This window comes from Ambystoma mexicanum, chromosome 11, assembly GCF_040938575.1.
Source record: "Ambystoma mexicanum isolate Mex_15411 chromosome 11, UKY_AmexF1_1, whole genome shotgun sequence".
NCBI classification, from domain to species: domain Eukaryota; kingdom Metazoa; phylum Chordata; class Amphibia; order Caudata; family Ambystomatidae; genus Ambystoma; species Ambystoma mexicanum.
The window spans coordinates 255,150,871-255,171,197 of record NC_090934.1 but is presented as its reverse complement, the minus strand read 5'-3'; the positions used below and the strand labels follow the sequence as shown (position 1 = coordinate 255,171,197).

The following is a 20,327-nucleotide window of genomic DNA, read 5'->3' as shown; positions in this document are numbered from 1 at the left end:
AATAGTAAAGTAAACAAACACACTTCACAACTCTGACACAAAGTAAGGAAAATAAAAGGCACTTAACTCGCTGCCGAGCAGCAAAGAAAGAGGAGGAATGGAAAGAGGACAAGAGGTTTTAAGGACTAAGGACTTGTTCATTGGTTTAAAACATCACATGGTCAGTTTGGGGACCAATAAGAAATGAACTACAAAGACTCTAAAAACATGGTTATGGTAGTTTTTAATGAGTTTTGTGTTACATGTTTATTGGTTATTTCTTTGCTACTGAACAGTAAAGTTGAAGAGAAAGCATAATCCAAGCCTCCTGTCTTGACATAGAATTAGAAAAGCCTTGCTCTGTTGGTAGAAAGAAGGGTGGTTGTGTTTCAAGACCAGCTGCTAACAGAGATCTCTGAGTGACTGATAAATAACAGGTTTCAAAGCTTGAATGCATCAAGCAAGGGCTTGTCCGTTGCTTGATGCAACGGACAAGTGCGTCACCTGGAGCTTCAAAGTTGCTGAATTTAGTTTTTTATTCAATGTTACAGAGGTCCATCCAGTAGTCGGAAACACACCATGCAAGATAGCGGTATATTTGAGTCCTGTCTCTGTTTCTATTAAACACGACCCAAATGCCAATTCGAACATGTGCCCTTCCCAGAATGCCTTGCTTAATGGCATATTTTTTAGTGGTGTTGTGGTCGTTATTTGACACAAAATGTGATTTTATTTCCACGATTCTTGCATAGCTGCTTGTAATGTTTACCGGAGCCTGTTTTTTTTCACCCATTACTAAGTATTCTTTATAAGCACCCTTTTAGTAATGGGAGAACAAAACCATCGGAACGTCGATTCAGAAATGCCAGGGTAAAAAGGGTTTCTGCCGTGAGTGGTACACGGAGGGATGCTGGGTAACCTGCAGCTCTCCGTGCGGAATCGACATCAAGAGATTTCGGAAACATAATTTTTGTAAATGGGGCAGCTAGTGATCGCTTGTCCGTGCGTCCCGAAATTGCAAGTTAAAAAAAAAGATTGGCCTGTGTGTTTTGTTAAGTTCTTGGTATACCTTTGTGCATTCGTAAATGTTAATGTGTGTTGCGACAGTTAAGCCAATTATTTATTTTATGGTACTTTTTGCTCAGTATGTTTTTAACAGGTGATTCATTTCTGCACCTTACTCTCAAGCACCCCCCCCCCCCACACGACCCCCTGTGGTGCAGTGAAGAGCACCTCTTTCATCATTTTCAGATCAGTGTCTCGTCTCACTCCAGTGCACATTTCTACTCTCGCCAGCATCTCTGTTCATGCCAACATGTAGTGATACCGACCATTACCTGGAGTCCATGTGGAGTCAGAAGCTCACGCATGCAGTGAAACAAAAATACCTCTAGACACTGTTAAGTCAGTGGACAGGCGTGCACGAATACATACCCATTACTTGATGTCCCTGAAGAACCAGCAGTTAAAGAGTGCAGTACTGCATTAGCATTGGCTGCAGTACTACTGATTTGTTACTAGATGTCCCTGTAGAGTCAGAACACATTCTCCACTGCTGCTGGAAACCGAGAAAAAGAATGCACAATGCGCTCAAAGCAAAACCAGCCTCTGGTGCTTTTCAGTGGGTTGGGGGGGGAGGGAGGGGCTAGATGGAGCCCCTGCAGCTGCATAGCTCCAAGCTGATTTTGGAATCTGCTGTGGTTCCGTCCTGGCTAGCCCGGCCTACATGAAGAATTTAGTATATAAAGACATTAAGAGATTTTTGGAAGCACCATTTTTGTAATCGGGGCTACCAGTCATCAATTGCTTAGGTCTGCCTTATTTTATGTACTAAAAGGGGGAGATTAACTGACATGAAGATAATGCCATACTGTGACTGTCCACTAGATGTCACTTTCTCTCTAATATCCATCTAGATACTGTGTCTGACAAGAGGCGTGGCTCAAGGGTTGCTGGGTGTGGCCAAAAGGGCCAACTGCACCCATAGACAATCCTTTTGGGGGAATGGAGGCAGGTAACCCACACATTTGGAAACAATATTTTATTTGCATACTGAATACATTGAAGCAAAAAAAACATATTCAATGTCCACAAGCCATAGCTATTGGTTTTGTTTGTGCTACTCTGTAGTCTAATAAACCGACTGTATCACTTCTAGGGACACCCAAGTTCGGAAGCTGAGCCACAGTTAGAATAAATCATTTGCCAAAGACCACACACACCGGTGAACTGGTGAAATCAGGATTTGAGCCCCTGTCTGCAATTTAGGTTCTTTATCAGATGCACCCCAGATCTGGTTAGATCAACTGTGTGTTTACAGGGCTAATATACTTTTGAACATTATACAGATATCTTGACAAGTGGACAAATTGCATAATAAATTAGCATGAAAATATATAAGTAATTTCTCCTTCTGCCCTTCACCCCATCTGTCTCTCCTTCCATTCTTAAACTGTGTCTGTTTTCACTCCCTCGCTTTCTTTACCTCTCTGTCACACCACAAGCCTCATTCCCTTTACCTGGGACAAATGATATGGTACTGAGGGACACAGAAGGTCAACATTCTCTCCAAAAAGCTCAATCAAGCAGTTTAATATCTCGTTAAAATAATGTAACATTCATCAGGGCACTCAGTCAGTCTTTGTGGCCGTCTTTTTATATGTCTGAGGGACTGCAAGGCCTTCAGTTGGAGAGGAGGGCGCATTTGCCATCATTCCTTTTAAACACACCTCTCCATTTGTTCCTTACTTGCTGCAGCCTGGGCTGGCCCTAGGATTTGCGGGGCCCTGGGCGGCAAAAGATGTGTGAGCCCCCCTAATTTGCAAAAACAGTGACATCAGTGATATCACAGAATGAGTCTTTAGCACGCAAAGGTATCATGGGAAGTTAAATTAGAAACATTTTGTCATGCCAAAGTATTAGACCAAGACATTGTGATATCCGGTATATGAATTGTCAATATTAATATTTACCTATGTGGCAATATCAGGAGTGAGGCCTTTTTTCGAAGTAGGAGACAGCTAAATACCTTGTACAGACTTCCTATTTTGACAGACAAGGCTTAGTGTGATAAAAGGATTTGGCCGGGAGCACACACTTTGGTTAAGTGAAGAAGCCGTGCATTGAGACCCGTCTGCAATTTAGGAACTTGAGCACATCTCTTCCCAGATGTAATTGGTAGAAATACTGTTTGCAAAAATCTTTTTGAAACTTTGGTTTGAAAACACTATCTGTGGAAGGCATTGCAAACATCTGGTGATTGTGTTTTGCTATCTGAATCGTACTGCTGTTTTTGCAGAAGTTTCACAATTGTTTTTATTTTTATTGTGTATGTTTGGGCTATACTAGCGCCTAGACGACTACGGGCTTAGTGCGCTTTACAAATTTAAAAAGAAAGAAAGAAATATTGTACAAATTAGCAATATGCTTTTATTTCTGAAGCTACAGTTAAGGATTATTTTGACTGTCAAAAAATAATTTACAAATAACAACTACGTTTATCAAGGGCTGCACACTAAAAAATGAGAAGGGAGCCTCATTAATGTACACCCTGAGCCTTAATTGGAGGGGGTGAGCAGGCCAAAACTGTTTGCCCGGATAGAATAGCAGGGGATCCTATAGCAGAAAGTTGCAAAGGCAACTGAGAGGGTTAGGCGACTGTTGCTGACATGTTATACGTTTAGACCTCCCTGTAAATCATATGTCTTCTTTCCTATTCCTGCAGCAACATGTGTTATAAAATGTGATGTTTTGACATTCGCTGCAAATCCACAGGTGAGGTGAGTGCAACTTTGCCCCCAGCCAGCCTTCCAAAATTAATTCTAGTGCATGGCGGCAGCGCAGTCTCTCCCCAGCCTTCCCAGTTTCATGGTTCTCTTATCCCCGCCACCCACCGGCCCTGATTGGCCCAGCAATCTCGCCCACAACACATGCCTAGTGACCTGTGAGGAGCGAGGCATCGGCTCCATTGGCTGAAAAATCCCCAGGTGAGGTGAGTGCAACTTTTACCCCATTCCCCCAGCCAGCCGTCCAAAATTAATCCTAGTGCCGTTAAAAGCACGTAGTGCATGGCGGCAGCTCAGTCTCTTCCCGGCCTTCCCAGATTCCTGTTTCTCTTATCCCTGCCTCCCACCGGCCCTGATTGGCCCCGGCAATCTCACCCACAACACAGGCCTAGTGACCTGTGAGCAGCGAGGCATTGGTGCAATTCGCTGCAAAGCGCCAGGTGAGGTGATTGCAACTTTACCCCCATGCCCCCATCCAGTCATCCAAAATGTATCCTAATGCCTTAAAAAGCACATAGTACATGGCGGCAGCGCAGTCTCTCCCCGGCCTTCCCAGATTACTGGTTCTCTTGTCCCTGCCTCCCACCGGCCCTGATTGGTCCATTGCACCCTCATCAAGGGCACCCCAGGGCAGCCTTCTGCCCGTGCAGCCCCAAGGCTAAGGGCCCCAAGGCAAAGGGCGGCTCCAACTGAGGTGGCTCCAGAAAGTGCCTGCAGGTGTCAGCAGGGGAAGCCAGTAGCCAGCCGTCAACCAGCATCAACAAAGAAGGTAGTGGTGGCCAGGGTGGGGAGTAGAGCAATCACTCTAATCTGGAAGCCCTGACGCACAACAAACCTACTTAAATTGTGATAGTACTGTGGTTGTTAGCTTGTACCCTCTAGGATAATACTGTGGTTGTTAGCTTTTGCCATCTAGGATAGTACTGTGGTTGTTAGCTTGTGCCCTGTAGGATAGTACTGTGACTGTTGGCTTGCGCCTTCTAGATATAATTATGAACATTGGCCTGCATTGCATCTAAATAGGATTATAAATGTTATCATGTGTCACACTTAGAATCATGAATGTCAGCAAGTGCCAAACTTAGAACTGTGAATATAAGCATGTGCCACATTCAGATAGCATTTTGAACATTTGCCCGCGCTGGACCCAGACAGAACTGTGAATGTAAGCAAGCACCACACTTAGATATAATTGTGAACATTAGCCTGCATCGCATCTAGATAAAATCGTGAATGTTACCGAATGCCACGCTTAGATATAATTGAACATATGCCTGCGTCGCATCTAGGTAGGATTGTGAAGATTAGCAAGTGCCATGCTTAGATGGAATTGTGAATGTTAGCAAGTGACACACTTAGAACTGTGAATCTTAGCAAATTCCACACTTAGATAGAACTGTGAATATTAGCATGTGCCACATTTAGACTGAATTGCGAACAGTAGCCCACGTCGCATCGAAATAGGATTGTGAAGGTTAGCAAGTACCACATTTAGATTGAATTGTGAACATTAGCCTGTGCCGAATACTGACAGAATTGTGAATGATAACAAGTACTACACTTTGATAGAATTGTGATTGTTAGCAAGTCCCACACTCAGATAGAATTGTTGTGAAAACTAGCCTGCGTCACACCTAGACAGGATTGTGAATGTGGGCCAGTGCCACATCGAGATAAAATTGCGATTACTAGCTATTGCCACATTTAGACTGCATTGGGAATATTACTGAGGCCAGATTTAGATAGCATTATGAATACTAGCTTGCTTTGCATATACACAGGATTTTCAAGATGAGCCAATGCCACATTTGGATATAATTGTGAATATTGACATGCGTCATGTATAGACAGGTTTGTGAATATTAGGCAGTGGCAGATCTAGAAAGAAATGCAGAGATATTCACGCGCCACATTTAGAAAGAACGTGGAAATTTAGCACATCACTTCTAGATAGCAAGGCCAATAACCAACCCACTAACAATTTCACCCCTCTGCATACACCTCTCAAACTCTAACCAAACACAACCACAACCCTAACGCACAACAAAACTGTACAAACTTCACTACACCACAACAACAAAACAAAACACACAGCTTCGCACAACAGCACACGATGGCTATCAACCAGAAAGCACCCCAAGCTCAGCGAACGGTGTTAACCGAACTGAATCTGCAAACAGCACATCACTGCTCTCTTGCACTTATCCCGCTCATTCCCACTAACTCACCTCCACACCCCTTTTCCTTCTCAGATCTGCCAGAGTGCCAGGGGACCACTCCGGTGGTGATAGTGCGCGGTACAAATATCCATTAAGCTTTAACATTTAACATGGGGATGAGTACGGCTCCCTCACTTCACTCAGTGTGGGAACGTTTGCCCTCATAGTAAACCTAGAAAGCTGGCACCTAAGAATATATGCACAGTAAGTAAATACATCTTAAAGTGAAAGAGAAAAATGTAGTTCAATTGACCTTTCCCCTTAGAAGAAAGTGCACTAGAGAAAAGAGAATTGGCCTTTCAAAAGAAGTAGTCAACAACAGAAAAAAAAAACCTGAGAGAGGACATTTTCCAATAAATAAGCTGGCAAAGTATAAAAGGTACTCCCCTTTTAAACCCAGCCATGTGTAGTGAAATATTCCCTTGAAATCAAAATACCAATACGAACATGTGCTTTGATGATAATTGTATGTGTCTGCACTGGAAACATGACAACCTGGTTGAACACCTGGTAGCCAAATGCTTGAGCAAGTTTGCCGACCTCAAAAACACCCAAGGGGGTTGCGTCCTCCCTGTGAAAAAAGTTACACTGTCCATCCTTTACTTGTGCCCTGAATAGCAGCACATGGCCACAATCAGGGAACAATAACTGCACCAGTCTCCAGGATTGCAACCTCTCTTGCCACATCCTGGGCAAATATTTAGGACTCACTTGCCCTCTCATCATTTCCCCTCCTCAAACCCATATCTGGCTTTCAACAATACTCCGCTTTATGAAGATGACTTGAAAAGTACACATAGCATAGTATGGTACCCACTCAAATATATAAATCCTGACAGAAATATGTTAAGCAAAAAGTGTACAATTGGGTATTGATATGATATGATATTTTATTTGTATCGCGCTCATACACACGTGTTTCAGAGCGCAACGAGTTAGGGGGGAACAAAGGAGGATAAAACAACGATCTTACTAGGCCCAGTGACATTGACAACGCGCAAGTGCAGGGGAGAGGGAAGGGGAAAGTGCAAGGGAGAGGGTAGAGGTGGAAAGTGCTGAGCAAGGGATAAACACAACAACAACTAGTAGTGCAGCCAGCAAGGTGGCAAGTGCAAGGTTTCAATCACAGACTAGAGATGTCTGATAAGTGTAGGTAAGTGCACTGTAGGGTTACAGATACAGACCCAAGTGCAAGGGTTGCCAGGAGGCAGTGCAGGTGTGTGGCTTGGTGGACAAGGGACCTGGGCCCGAAATCAGAGGGTTGCCAGGTGAACGGAGTGGAAGCAGACAGATTAGCAGGGGAGCGGAAGAGCAAAGGCAGAAGCAAAGAGGAAGGTCTTGAGGTGCTTCCGGAACCGGAGATGGTTCTCCTCAAGTTTGAGAGTAGCAGGGAGGCTGTTCCATATGGAGGCCCCAGCCAAGGAAAGAGAGCTACCCCCAACTCGTTGCTTGGAAAAGCGACTGACCCTGAGGGAGTTGGAGATGGAGGAGCGCAGAGCTCGATTGGGAAGGTATTTACGGAGGGAGAGTTGAAGGTATTTTGGACACAGGCCCCAGAAAGCCTTGTGGACAATGAAGAGTGTCTTGAATTTAACCCTTGCAGCCACTGGGAGCCAATGAAGAGATTTCAGGGCTGGAGAGATACAATCCAAGGGCTTGAGGCCAAGGACATGTCTTGCAGTCCTTTTCTGGATGAGTTGAAGAGGGTGGAGAGTAGAAGCAGGCAGATTTAGAAAGAGGCTGTTTCAGTAGTCAAGCCTAGAGAGAACCAGATCCCTAGACATATTGAGCTTCTGGGGGAAGAAGAGGAAGCAGCTGGTAGTTTGACTACTTAGAGACATCAGAGATGTGCAGAGAAAAAGAAAGTGTGGTGTCGAAGATGACCCCAAGGTTCGTAGCCTCACAGGTGGGAGCAGTAAGAGGGCCAAAGGGAGGCCAGCTAGAGGGTGACAGGAAAGGAGGGTGTAGGTGTGCCAACTACAAAATCTTACTCTTATTGGCATTAGGGCAGAGATCATTGGCGGTACACCAATCCTGGATGGCAGACAGACAGTCAGAGATGAGGGAGGGATAAGAGGTGGCAGAGGGAAGCCTGAAAACGAGCTGAGTGTCATCCGCATAGCACTGAAAGTTGGATCAGATAACAGCAATGCGGTGGGGAAGGGGTGCCAGGTATTGGTTGATAAGCCGATGAGAGAGGTTAGACCCGGGGACACCACAAGTAGAGAGTGAGATGGAGGAAAGGAAGGACCCAAGTTGGACCTGGGAGGGTCGGTCAGAGAGGAAAGAGGTCAGCCAGGCCGGGCCTGATCAGTGATACCCAGGTTATCACGGAGATGGTTGAGCAGGATGGCATGGTTGACCGTGTCAAAGGCAGAAGAGAGATTGAGTAGGATGAGGACAGAGGGGATGTTGGAGTCAAGGTTGGAGAGCAGATCTTCACGGATGTTCAGGAGAGCAGTTTCTGTGCTTCTGGCAGCTCTGAAGCCAGACTGATAGTCATGGAGACAACCAACGGAGTCAGTGTGAAGATTAAGCTGGGAAATGGCCAGCTTTTCAAAGAGTTTGCCCAGGAAAGGCGTGATAGAAACCGGCAATAGTTAGCCAGGCAAGATGGTTCGGCTGTGGGCCTTTTAAGAAGAGGGTGCACAAGAGAGTGCTTCAGAGGGGAGGGGAAGGCTCCGGAGGTGAAGGAATGGTTACAGAAGTCCGCCGGAGCAAGGCTGTCAATATGGTCCTTTATGGTTTTGGACGAACAGGGAAGAAACTGTTTTGACAAGACTTTCATAGATCGAAACGTCTGGAAATCTCATTGGGGGAGAACAGAGAAAAGATGAGAAGGAGGGAGGAGATGCAGCTGAAGGGGGGGCAGAGGTAACAGAGAGAGAAGGGGGGGAGGAGAGGACGAGAGGGTGGACAGGATGTCCTGTTTTTTTTAGACAAAATGAGAAGCCAGGGCCATGCAAAGGGCCTGGGAGGTGACAGGAGAGGTAGAGACTGCAGCAGGGTTGGCCAGCTCCTTGCAGATTTTAAAAAGTTCGGCCGAGTTGTTATATGGCTTAGAGACGCAGGCTTGGATATGGGCTCTCTTCTTAGTGCAGACAAGGAGCCAGTATTGCCTTTGGAACAGGCGGCAGGCCAGTTTGTCAGAGGATGCACAAGAAGCCCACTATTTCCTCTCAGCCATCCTACAATTGCATTTAAGGGTAACTAGGTCAGAGTCATACCAAGAGTTGCACTTGGCTTTGGGCTTCAGGCGGATCCTCATGACAGGGGCAAGAACATCAAGAGTATCAGAGATAGAGGAAAGATAGAGCATGGAAAGGATAGAGCATGGAAAGGGCTGTGTCAGGATGTGAGTCAACCCGAGGCGGAGGAGGAGGAGAGAAGGTGGTAGCGAAAGCCTCAACTGACACACTCTTCATGGGTCGAGTGACAGAGAAGGTAGGTGGTATTATTCCCCCATCTTGACTGGGAGAATACAAATACCAGAATGCAATTCAGCAAAAGCAAAAAAATTGCCTTTTTTATTTTTAAGACGTATAAGAACATGTAATGTGTGAAAAGGTTACCTTTTTGTGTATTTTACAATTGCAGGGTTCACATATGATGTGATGAAACAAATCACATTTTACCCCAAATGAACGCTTTTTGGTGCGTTAAATATGAACATTTGAAAATAATGTAGCTAATTTAAAACTGTTTTGTGTGATATATTGTAATTGACCTGGTGGAGAGTGTAGATTTAGGCAGCTAACTGGTGCTTTGTGTGTGCTTTCAGAATGAAAATGTCTATTTGCATTTCTTAACACAGAAACGTTACAAACATCCCCTCCAAAACAATGGTCTCTTAAATGGGCTATCACTTGTAAATCGCCCCACTTTAAATGCAATCACCCAAAAAGCCAGTAAAAAAAGCCAGAATGGGAGATTTGGCTGAATTTCGGCCGTTCAAAAATTCCAAACGGCCGAAAAGTTCAACCAAATCCCCCATTCGGTGCTAAGGGCTGCGGAGGCAGCAGGGTGTCCCCCGCACCCTTGTTCTCTATATTGTGAGCAGGGTTGTAGGGGTGTCCCCCGCAGCCGATCCCAAAAAGCAAAACAAAAAAGGAAAGGTCCCTTCAAGGCTTTACAGAAGGTTGTGTGTGATTCGATCATCCTGAGTTGGGCAGGGAGGGTGTTCCAGTGAGTTGCAGCCAAGTTAGGGAAACTAGAGCCACCGGCTCTAACTCTTCGTGTATGAGGAACAATGAGGAGATAGGCATACGCATACCTGGACGGTCTGGAGGGTGTTTTTTGGTGATCCTCTGAGCTAAGTAGGTAGGTGCCAATCCATGGATGCATTTGTGTGCAATGGCCAGTGTTTTGAAAAGGATCCTTTCTTTGACGGGCAGCCAATGGACCTGCCTTCTCACCCCAGAGATGTGCTCCATGCGATCTGTACCAGTTGCGGCCCTCAAGGCATTGTTCTGAGCAACTTGAAGTTTTGACAGGTTCTTTTGTGAGGTGCCAGCATAGAGTACGTTACAGTAGGCTAGCCTAGATCCTATAATGGCCCTTGCAATGGTGATGCAGTTGTCTTGTGAAAAGAATGGCATCACTGCATTCATTAGTTTGGAGTGGTAAGCAGCTGAGGAAGCGATGGCATTAACCTGTCCGTCCATGGTCATGCTAGGTTCCAGGTATACGCCTAGAGTCTTGATGGCTTGGGATACGGTAATGGGGATGTTGTCTATTGTAAATGCGCTGTACTGCGCACCGAGTTTCCTGAGTGTGGCTGTGGATCCAATTAGCAAGAGTTCTGTTTTCTCGCTATTTAGGCACAGCCAGTTTTCAGCCATCCAGGACTGGATTGTGGAGTAGATGCGATTGAGAGTATTCGTGCCTGTATGGTAGTCACCAGTCAGAGGGATGAGCACCTGTGTGTCATCAGCATAGTTGGTATATGTGATGCCCATGGCGTCAAGAAGTTGGAACAGTGGCCTAGTGAAGAGGTTGTAGAGAGTTGGTGATATGCAGGACCCTTGAGGGACACCGCATTTGATAGGGCTGGGGGCAGCACTCGAGGAGTCGGAGAACACCTTCATCACTCTCTCTTTGAGGAAGGATGATATCCATTTGCAGGCTTTTGGGGAGAAGTTGGCAGTGGAGGACGGATGATGACATAGGGTCTTGTGATCTACCAAATTTAATGCGGCAGACAGGCCTAGCAAGAGAAGGAGAGCAGGCCTGCCGGCATCTCTTAGGTCATCATTTTGATTTTTGAGATTCAGTAGGGCGGATTCTGTGCCGTGCCGTGGCCTGAAGCCAGATTGGCGCAGCCCTAGGAGTTGGTTTTCTTCCAAGAATTTTTGAACTTGCAGGTAGGCTGCTTTATCAAGAATCTTTAGCAAGAAGGGGACAGTAGTGATCGGTCTGTAGTTCCCTGGAACCATTGGATCAAGGGATGTTTTCTTTAGGAGTGGGCGGACCCAGGCCTCCTTCAGGGAGGTAGGTACCTGAGCAGAGCGGAAGGATGAATTAATGAAGGCAGCAATTAAAGGAGCCAAGAGTGTGCACATTCTTTAATGATGTGTGCCGGGCAAGCATCCCCTTTGCAGTTGGAAGGCTTAATGGAATTGATAAGGTTTATAACTTCTGCTTCAGTCAGGTCAGAGAAATCAAAAGTGGGTAGCTCCTCGGCTGGGGCGGGTGGAGGGGAAGGGGGCTGTGTTTCTAAGATGGATAGTAAAGCTTTTTGGTGCGCTAAACTTTTAGCGTGCAGCGTGTCAAGCTTGTCTAGCATGGAAGTTTGAATAGTGTTGCACCAAGACTCATCCTTGATGATGGTTGAAGGAGGGGTGGTAGGGGTCTCAAGTTCCCTGAAAACTGCAAAGATCTCTTTGGTCCTTTGTCGATCCTAGTGTTGAAGGATGCAGCTTTAGTCTGGGTGATGGCTGTTTTGTACTGTTTAGAACAGTTTTTGAAAGCTATTTTGGTTGTTTCGTTAGGGTTTTTTCTCCAGGTCGCAAGCAGGCGCTTTTTAGAGGACCGTAATTCTATAAGTTCTTGGGTGAACCAGGTGTTGGAGTGCTTTGATTTCTTCGCTTTCTTAAGTGTGAGCGGTGCTATGTTGTCTACAGCGCAAGTGATGACTTGCTTAAAGGTGTTAGCAATGAGGTTTGGATCATTCGGGAAGGGAGGCTGGAGGGCAGGAACTAGGAGAAGAGGAAGGAGGTTTTCAGTAGTGAGTTTGCACAATCTTCTAAAGAGGGCTGCTGGCAATGTTGGGTTGGATCTAGTGGGCCCTGTAGTGGTGGCAATGTTGAGTTTGATGCAGAAATGATCTGACCAGGGGATGGGGGAGATCTCGGGGATAAGGATGGGACAGTTATGAAGCGCTACCCAGTCAAGCGTCCGGCCTTTTGTGTGGGTAGGCTCAGTGATGGACTGGATAAACCCTAAGGTGGACAGGGTTTTTTGATGTTGTTGGACAAAGCATGTACAAGAGCCTCTTGGAACTCAGAATAGGGGTCAGGAGGACGGTACACTAGATGGAAGGCTATGGTGGAGGTGGGCGAGGTTTGGAGTTTGATTAGAAGATATTCAGCGTTGGGTCCTAAGTCACTTTGAATTCTTCTAATGTTAAGAGTGTCTCTGGCAAAAATGGCAACACCTCTCCCTCTTACATGGGAGTGAAAACAAATATAACAATAAAAGATAGAGGCGGACCTAGGTCTTGTGAGCAGTCAGAACGTGCAAGTGCAGAGAGAGCGAGAGCGAGGGAGTAAGTGCTAGGTGTATCAAGAGGGAAGTGCTAGCGAGTGAGCAGCAGTAAGTGCCTGGGTGGAGTGGTCAGCCAACAATAAATAGGTAAGTGTAGTCCTGTGGTGACATAGGCCAGTGGGTGCCAAGGCAAAGTGCCAGGAGGGGTGGAGGCTGTAGGCGATTGGGTGTGGGAGGCCAGGACCCGAGAGGACACATAAGGCCCATGGTCACCAATCTCAGCAACTGTGGGAATTAGCAGAGGAGGGAGGAAGGGAAGGAGGAGGTAAAAAGGAAAGTCTTGAGAAGCTTCCGGAATTTGGGAGATCCAGCTCAAGATGAAGGTGGGGGGCTGTTTCATAGGAGGACGCTTGCTGAGGAAAGAGATTGGCCACCAGCTTGCTGTTAGCGAAGCGCTTAACACACAGAGAGTTGGTGCTGGAGGAATGTAAAGATCTGGAGGGAGTGTATTTAGTGAGAGCAAGTTGTGGATAGCGTGGTCCCCGGCCTCAGACAGCCTTTTGGATAATGCAGAGGGATTTGAATTTGATCCTTGCAGCAACCGGGAGCCAGTGAAGAGTTTTTAGGGCTGGAGAGATGCGGTCCCTGGGCTTGAGGCCAAGGATAAGTCTTGTGGCCATATTCTGGATTAGCTGGAGGGGTTGTAGAGAACAAGAGGGTGTATTATGGAAAAGGCTATTGCAGTAGTCTAGTCTAGAGAGATCCAGAGCTCTATAGACATTATATTGGGCCTCATTACGAGTGTGGTGAGCCGGAAACACTTTTGTCGGTAAGCTTACCGGCACCCATGTTTCCAGACTGCCACAATATGAGATTGCCTTCCGGGTCCGTTGCGCCCGGCAGTTCTGACCTGCTGGGTGCAGCGGCCCTAGAAGGCAGACTTTTCACGGAAGCACTGGCACTGTAAGCAACAGTGCCGGTGCTTCTGTCCCCCCACTCCCATAGAGTCCTGTTGGACTCTATGGGAATAGGGAGTTACACAATCCGGCTCCTGACTTCCCCGCCGCTGGCACTTGTAATGTCCCGGTGGCACCGGGAAGTCAGGCGCCGGATCTGGTGTTACAGGGTTGGCAGAAACCCACCGGTCACACCGGCGTGTTACCGCCAACCTCGTAATGAGGCTCATTGAGCTTCTGGGGGAAAGTGAGGAAAGGAAGAATTCCTTTGGTGGAATTGAAAGTGAGACTTCTTGGCAAGGCCCTGCATGTGAGGCATGAAGGAAAGAGAGGAGTCGAAGATGACTCCTGGGTTTCTTCTCCAAGGACACTGGCCCGATTCATGGAAATGTGCACAGAAATCCTGCAAGGGCGCGTGCTGAGAAGGGCACTGTGCAAGCCTGTGCGAAAAAGTACATCTGCACACTCTGCATATTCATGGTTCCAAACGTGCATTTCTAGCCCACATGCAAAGGGAAAAGAGCTGCGCAAGAAACGCCCACAACACTCCCCCACGAAAACCAAAAACCAAGCCATATCCCAACCTAAGCGCATACCTCCACGTCCACCCCGGAACCACCTTCCTGCACCAATGCGAAAACGTGCGGGCCCCCTCAAAACAGAGGGAGGGTGAGGCGTGCACTCTAGTTCCCAGTGTTCAATACCTGCTGCATTTCAAGTTGCTGTTCTCCTCCAAGCGCTTTCATGTCTCTAACAATCTTCAGGGAGGCTGTCTTTTGGAGGGGAGTTGGTTCCTGGTTACCAAAAACAGACTACAGCTACCAGAAGTCGCTGAGATAAATTGAGACTAATGCATAACATCTGAAAAGACAGCCTCCCTGAAGATTGTTGGAGTCATGAAAGCGCTTGGAGGAGAACAGCAACTTGAAATGCAGCAGGTATTCAACACTGGGAACTAGAGTGCGCGCCTCACCCTCTGTTTGTCTACATATTGGTTCAGAAGTCCCGGGCTTTAGAGGCAGCAGTTTGAGGCAGCGGCACTGGGGTCACCATGCCAGTTCTGCCAGTAGTTTGGATCTTGTCCCGCCCAGTCTGTTGATGTACCTGACCGCCGATACATTGTCCATTTTTAGCAGGACACAACATTGTGCTCTCTCTTGAGTCCAGCACTTCACTGCAAAGGACCCTGCTAGAAACTCCAGGCAGTTGATAGGGAGAGTCGTCTCTCGATCCGACCACCTGCCCCCTGTCAACAGGTTCTCGCATCGGGCTCCCCAGCCCCATCTGCTGGCGTTGGATTCAATGACCAGGTCCGGGGAGGACCCGTTCCATGCAACCATGTAGATTAACCACCATTCCAACTCTTCCCTCACTTCTTGTGAAATGGTCACTTTTGATTTGTAGGAAGCGCCCCTCCTGAGGTGATAGATCTTCAGCCTCTGGAGTGCCCTGTAATGTAGTGGTCCTGGGAATATTGCTTGGATTGATGGCGCTACGCGGCCCACTAATCTTGCAATGTCCCTCAGTGATAGCTCTCCTTTCGCTAGCGTATGTCTTAGCTGTTTTTTGATATCGTTCACTTTGGGAATGGGTAGACTGAGAGTTCCTTGAATAGAGTCCACTATGAACCCCAGGAATTCCATTGACTGTTCCGGAACTATACTGGATTCTTCCCAATGTATTAGAAACCCCAGACTCTATAATAAATCTATAGTTGTCTGTACCTGCTCTAATAGTGTCTCTCTCTCTTGACACATCAGACATAAGTCGTCTAGATAGATGATGAGTCTTATCCCCTGACCTCTGAGGTATGTTACAACCGGTTTCATCATCTTGGTGAAACACCATGGTGCTGATGCTAGGCCGAAGGGCAGGCATCGAAATTCCCATGCTGTTTCCTCCCAGACGAATCTCAGAAATCTGCAGCGTTCCTCTGCTATGGGAATAGTCAGGTATGCATCTTTTAAATCTATCCTGGCTAGCCAGTCTCCCTGAATCAAGGTTTCCCTTAAGAGGTGTATTCCCTCCATCTTGAAGTGTCTGTACACCACATATTTGTTTAGGCCTCTCAGGTTTATAATTGGTCTTGTCTTGTGCTTCCCTTTTACTAGAAACATATTGCTTATGTATCCCTTTGATTGAACTGTTACGGGTCTTATAGCTCTTTTGCTTGCTAGCCCTCGCAATTCTTCTTCTAGTAATAATTTGTCCTCTCTGTTCATTTCTAGACCCCTTGGTGGGTGTCCCTGGTGTGGTTTCTCTAGAAAGTCTATGTAAAACCCCTGTGCGGTTTGTATTACCCAGGAATCTCCCGATATAGCCAACCAATTTTTTAAAAATTGAGCTGTCCTCCCCCCTACTTCTGGGATATTTATTTGTGGGTAGACTGTTCTCACCTGGGTTGTTTTGCTGACATTCCCCTTGTCGCCAGTTTCTGCCTCTTCCTCTACTCCTTGATGGAAAAGCGTTTCTCTCCGATCCTCCTGTTCTCGCCACTGTGCTCTGTCCTGATAGGATCGATTATAATCTGAGCGACCCCTGCCTCTGCTGGCCCGTCCAAAAATTTGCCTCCCGAACACTCTCTTGAGTGAGGCTTGCGCCTTGTCCAAAGCTGCATAGGAATTTGCAAATTTGGTTAGCTCCTTGATAAAGGAGTCCCCAAATAGTTTACCCTTCGCAGTTGATGCTGATTCCGAGGAGGCCAACTCGCTCAGCTTAGGATCAATCTTCACCAGCAAAGACCTCCTCCTTTCAGTGGTGATGGCATGGTTGGCATTTCCCAACATGCATATCGCCCTCTGGGTCCACCCGATTAGAATTGACGGGTCTATCGGCTCTCCTTTGACTTTAGCCTCTTCTCCGATCTGGAGCATTTTTCTGAGGGGTCCTGTCATATCTAGCATCTTGTCTTGGCATGACCGCCAAGATCTATCCAGACCCTTCCTCACATCTTTCGTGTATTTGCTCATGAAAGTAATCATCTTTTTGTCTATTTCGGGTGTGTCCGCTGCACCCTCTGGGAGGTGAGGTCTGGGGCATTCCGCCCTCATCTTACTTCTAGCCTCTTTGGCTAGTGGCGCTCTCATGCGCTTCGTTAAATAGGCCGCTATTCTTTTTGGCGGCTCCCACTCTGAGGATCTAGGGTGAATTAGAGCCTCCGGATCGAAGTCATCATCCCCTGCACCATCCTCCTCTGTCTCCTCTTTTTTCTTTTTCTTAGGTGCTTTGTGGCCTTCCTCCTCAGAAGAGGATATAGAAAGTACTTCTTCCTCTTCTGAGTATTCCTCCTCCCAGTCGTCCTCATCCTCCTCCGAGGTATCTGAGGATCGTTCCTGTCCCCTGATAGGCCTTGCTCTTATCCTTCTCCTTTTACCACTCTTCTATTTTGGTGGTGTGCCCGGGGGGGTGTGGGCTTCCTCTGCCCTGCAGGCTGCTTTTCTGCCCCTTTAGACTTTTCCTTAGCCTTAAGCCCTTTTCCTCCAGACCCTGTGAGAACTTGAGCCAGTCCTCCATCAGAGCTATCTGCTGTGGTCCATGTCCCAGCGAGGCCCCCAGGGCTTTTTGGAGGACCTGAGTCATCTCTGTGTGGCTCCTCTTTTGGCTAACACTAGCCTTCACCGCATCACTGGAGGAGCTCATGTTCACACAGAAAACACTGGGGAAATTCAAAAGTATATAATATATACCAGGGTTTAAGATCTTTCTCGTATTCCCTCTGTAAAGAGAGATAATAAATATATATACATAGGTATATATATATATATATATTTTAAATGATCACCTGGTTTGTTATTATATATATATATATATAAATATATATATATGCCAATTGTCAGGTTTTGCTTGGGACTGTGCCTGTAATATGGTGCGGTACCTTAGAATGGCCTGCAGGGGCGCTGTCGTGTTCCTGACAGAACGCTGCGCTTTGAACGAACGCTGCGTTCTGAAGCGGAACGAAGGATATATATTTATAGATCTTTCCGATCTAAAAACAAAGCTGGTGCTTAAAGATGCGCGTCGCATTCACTCGTAACGTCTCAGCAATGAGGTATAGAGAAAGGAGAGAGAGAGAAAGCGCCGAAACTACACGGTCCCGTCGCGCTCTCTCTTCCGTGCATGCAGTGCCCTCTATGTCGGGTCTATGAAGTTGCGGTCACCGGAGCACCAGCCCCGTCGCGGCCGCAACTTCACAGAAACCGATCAAACTAATGCGGATATGCTCCGCCGCATGTCAGCAGTGCGTGCATGTGTGTGTGCGTAATAGTAAAGTAAACAAACACACTTCACAACTCTGACACAAAGTAAGGAAAATAAAAGGCACTTAACTCGCTGCCGAGCAGCAAAGAAAGAGGAGGAATGGAAAGAGGACAAGAGGTTTTAAGGACTAAGGACTTGTTCATTGGTTTAAAACATCACATGGTCAGTTTGGGGACCAATAAGAAATGAACTACAAAGACTCTAAAAACATGGTTATGGTAGTTTTTAATGAGTTTTGTGTTACATGTTTATTGGTTATTTCTTTGCTACTGAACAGTAAAGTTGAAGAGAAAGCATAATCCAAGCCTCCTGTCTTGACATAGAATTAGAAAAGCCTTGCTCTGTTGGTAGAAAGAAGGGTGGTTGTGTTTCAAGACCAGCTGCTAACAGAGATCTCTGAGTGACTGATAAATAACAGGTTTCAAAGCTTGAATGCATCAAGCAAGGGCTTGTCCATTGCTTGATGCAACGGACAAGTGCGTCACCTGGAGCTTCAAAGTTGCTGAATTTAGTTTTTTATTCAATGTTACAGAGGTCCATCCAGTAGTCGGAAACACACCATGCAAGATAGCGGTATATTTGAGTCCTGTCTCTGTTTCTATTAAACACGACCCAAATGCCAATTCGAACATGTGCCCTTCCCAGAATGCCTTGCTTAATGGCATATTTTTTAGTGGTGTTGTGGTCGTTATTTGACACAAAATGTGATTTTATTTCGACGATTCTTGCATAGCTGCTTGTAATGTTTACCGGAGCCTGTTTTTTTTCACCCATTACTAAGTATTCTTTATAAGCACCCTTTCAGTAATGGGAGAACAAAAACATCGGAACGTCGATTCAGAAATGCCAGGGTAAAAAGGGTTTCTGCCGTGAGTGGTACACGGAGGGATGCTGGGTAACCTGCAGCTCTCCGTGCGGAATCGACATCAAGAGATTTCGGAAACATAATTTTTGTAAATGGGGCAGCTAGTGATCGCTTGTCCGTGCGCCCCGAAATTGCAAGTTAAAAAAAAAAGATTGGCGTGTGTGTTTTGTTAAGTTCTTGGTATACCTTTGTGCATTCGTAAATGTTAATGTGTGTTGCGACAGTTAAGCCAATTATTTATTTTATGGTACTTTTTGCTCAGTATGTTTTTAACAGGTGATTCATTTCTGCACCTTACTCTCAAGCACCCCCCCCTACACGACCCCCTGTGGTGCAGTGAAGAGCACCTCTTTCATCATTTTCAGATCAGTGTCTCGTCTCACTCCAGTGCACATTTCTACTCTCGCCAGCATCTCTGTTCATGCCAACATGTAGTGATACCGACCATTACCTGGAGTCCATGTGGAGTCAGAAGCTCACGCATGCAGTGAAACAAAAATACCTCTAGACACTGTTAAGTCAGTGGACAGGCGTGCACGAATACATACCCATTACTTGATGTCCCTGAAGAACCAGCAGTTAAAGAGTGCAGTACTGCATTAGCATTGGCTGCAGTACTACTGATTTGTTACTAGATGTCCCTGTAGAGTCAGAACACATTCTCCACTGCTGCTGGAAACCGAGAAAAAGAATGCACAATGCGCTCAAAGCAAAACCAGCCTCTGGTGCTTTTCAGTGGGTTGGGGGGGAGGGAGGGGCTAGATGGAGCCCCTGCAGCTGCATAGCTCCAAGCTGATTTTGGAATCTGCTGTGGTTCCGTCCTGGCTAGCCCGGCCTACATGAAGAATTTAGTATATAAAGACATTAAGAGATTTTTGGAAGCACCATTTTTGTAATCGGGGCTACCAGTCATCAATTGCTTAGGTCTGCCTTATTTTATGTACTAAAAGGGGGAGATTAACTGACATGAAGATAATGCCATACTGTGACTGTCCACTAGATGTCACTTTCTCTCTAATATCCATCTAGATACTGTGTCTGACAAGAGGCGTGGCTCAAGGGTTGCTGGGTGTGGCCAAAAGGGCCAACTGCACCCATAGACAATCCTTTTGGGGGAATGGAGGCAGGTAACCCACACATTTGGAAACAATATTTTATTTGCATACTGAATACATTGAAGCAAAAAAAACATATTCAATGTCCACAAGCCATAGCTATTGGTTTTGTTTGTGCTACTCTGTAGTCTAATAAACCGACTGTATCACTTCTAGGGACACCCAAGTTCGGAAGCTGAGCCACAGTTAGAATAAATCATTTGCCAAAGACCACACACACCGGTGAACTGGTGAAATCAGGATTTGAGCCCCTGTCTGCAATTTAGGTTCTTTATCAGATGCACCCCAGATCTGGTTAGATCAACTGTGTGTTTACAGGGCTAATATACTTTTGAACATTATACAGATATCTTGACAAGTGGACAAATTGCATAATAAATTAGCATGAAAATATATAAGTAATTTCTCCTTCTGCCCTTCACCCCATCTGTCTCTCCTTCCATTCT

At 46.3% G+C, this 20,327-nt stretch overlaps 2 non-coding genes across 2 annotated transcripts; both read left to right on the top strand.

The window, feature by feature from the left end:
* Positions 1-851: 851 nt before the first annotated feature.
* LOC138505408 (U11 spliceosomal RNA) lies at positions 852-991 on the top strand. The gene has a single exon (XR_011280195.1). It is a non-coding gene; the product is annotated as a U11 spliceosomal RNA (small nuclear RNA).
* A 17,763-nt stretch (positions 992-18,754) lies between these two features.
* Positions 18,755-18,894, top strand: LOC138505401 (U11 spliceosomal RNA). Its single transcript, XR_011280190.1, has one exon. It is a non-coding gene; the product is annotated as a U11 spliceosomal RNA (small nuclear RNA).
* Positions 18,895-20,327: the final 1,433 nt, after the last annotated feature.